Source organism: Cervus elaphus, chromosome 20 (genome assembly GCF_910594005.1).
Source record: "Cervus elaphus chromosome 20, mCerEla1.1, whole genome shotgun sequence".
Taxonomy (NCBI): Eukaryota; Metazoa; Chordata; class Mammalia; order Artiodactyla; family Cervidae; genus Cervus; species Cervus elaphus.
The window spans coordinates 45,441,840-45,443,831 of NC_057834.1; the positions used below are offsets into that span (position 1 = coordinate 45,441,840).

General features: G+C 44.0%; 1 non-coding gene across 1 annotated transcript; it reads left to right on the top strand.

The window, feature by feature from the left end:
* The first annotated feature begins 1,484 nt into the window (after positions 1-1,484).
* Positions 1,485-1,607, top strand: LOC122678583. Its single transcript, XR_006336236.1, has one exon. It is a non-coding gene; the product is annotated as a small nucleolar RNA SNORA26 (small nucleolar RNA).
* Positions 1,608-1,992: the final 385 nt, after the last annotated feature.

The window sequence follows — 1,992 nt, forward strand, 5'->3', positions numbered from 1 at the left end:
CTTGCAAGAATCCTGGAGTGGGTTGCCATGCCCACTTCCAGGGGATCTTCCTGACCCAGGGATCGATCCCGCATCTCCTGTGTCTCTTGCATTGCTGGCTGATTCTTTACCACTGAGCCACTGAAAAATGGGGTACCTGTCTGTTTAGGAAAGATCTGACAGCCTCGTGCTATCCTTCTGTGTTCATTCAGTTCACCCACATATTGAACAGACCAGGGCTCCAGAGCAGTGTTGGTGGCACACACTTTGACCATCTCTTTGAGTTTTCCTCCTGCCATTGACCTGTGGTTGTATTCCAGATACAGACCATGGTTAAGTTCAAGGTCATAGATCGGGGATCATGATGATCCAAAGTGAACATAAGTATTGTGTTCAGTGACATAGAAGCTGAGTTTGAGGAAAGAGAGACAGGCAGCCCTGGGACAGGGATGGTCTGAACCAACTCTTCATTTCCCTAGCATCTCTTCCGACCTGGGTCTTGTGAGTCTGAGACTTGGGGAACCCCTATAGCATCTGTCTCTTCAGTTTAGCAGTTGGTATAACCTGGACGGAGGGTGAAATGGGTGTGACAACAGGTCACTGAGCATTTGTTCATGTTAAGGTAAAAGATACAGAACTGGAACAACTATTTATGAAAGCTTATCTTCCCCACACCCCCACACAATCCTCCAACTCAATGCTTAGTGATAATTGGTATGTGAGATGCAGCAAAGGCTTGAAGGGAATCTATTTTCCGGTTGCTGTGGGGCCTGACATTCTGTGGGAGAAAGAAAAATGTGTCAAATTTCTTCATTATAAATAGGATGAAACCAAAAAAGCTCACAGAAGGTACCTGACTTGAGGTCAAATGGGGATGAATTTTGCCATGCTAGCAGAAGTGTATAACAGGTACAGTTCATTGACTGATACCATGCCAGGCATTTCACACATATTATGATACTTTCCTTTATCGTAATCATTCAAGGTAACATCATTGTAGAAGAAGTACATTAAAAAATTTATTCAACCAAAGTTAAAATTAAAAAAATACCAAACATTTTATCAAGGCAAGTAAGCTATTGCTTTGTACTTTGTAGGTAGGAGAATTCTATTGTTTTTATCCTTCCTTTGTCCCATTTCATACTCCTCTGTTTCTCTGTGACCTGACTTTTTTCCTAGAGCCCTACCTTTTGTCAACTGAACCATTTCTACGCACTGAGCAATAGCAGAAGTGAGGGCTGGGACCTTCTAAAGGCTCCCTGAGCGCTGACGTGTTTCAGGACACCAGACACCATCTGGAGGCAAGAGCAGCCCGTCTGTCAGAACGTGTGTGTGCTAAGTTGCTTCGGCCGTGTCCGACTCTTTGTGATCCCATGGACTGTAGCCCTCCAGCCTCCTCTGCTCATGGAATTTCCCAGGCAAGAACACTGGAGTGGCTTGCCATTTCTTCCTCCAGGGAATCTTCCTGACCAGGGATCAAAACCGTGTCTCCTTCACCCTTTCCATTGCCCTTTTAAGGCTGACGCAGTGCCTTAAGAGGCTAACACAAGAGGGTAAAGAAAGTCTCCATAAAACCCAGAGAAGAGATTTTTAGAACTCCTCTCTGGATCCTGTCTGGAGTCACACACAACTGAAACGGAAGATTTTAAGTCTTAGCACTTACTAGCATGTGTATAGTTAATACTTAAGTCATTACATTTAAACTTGACCTTCGATTTGAAAAGAAAAAGAAAAACAAAAAACCATGTCTCTTGCGTGTCCTACATTAGCAGGTGGGTTCTTTACCACTAGCGCCACCTGAGAATCCCATCTGTTAGAATGGGCAGCTGCTTTCCCAGCCCACTGAAGTTAGCAGGATGTCCCAGGACAGAAAGGGATCACTTCCCTTCAACTCAAGAATCTTTTCTATCAGTGACTGTGCTCTATCGGGCTGAACTCTCCTGAAATTGAATGCTCTTGCCAACTTTTTGGTTTCTTGTTAGGTGGCTTGGGTATTTATAAAATTTTCTAATA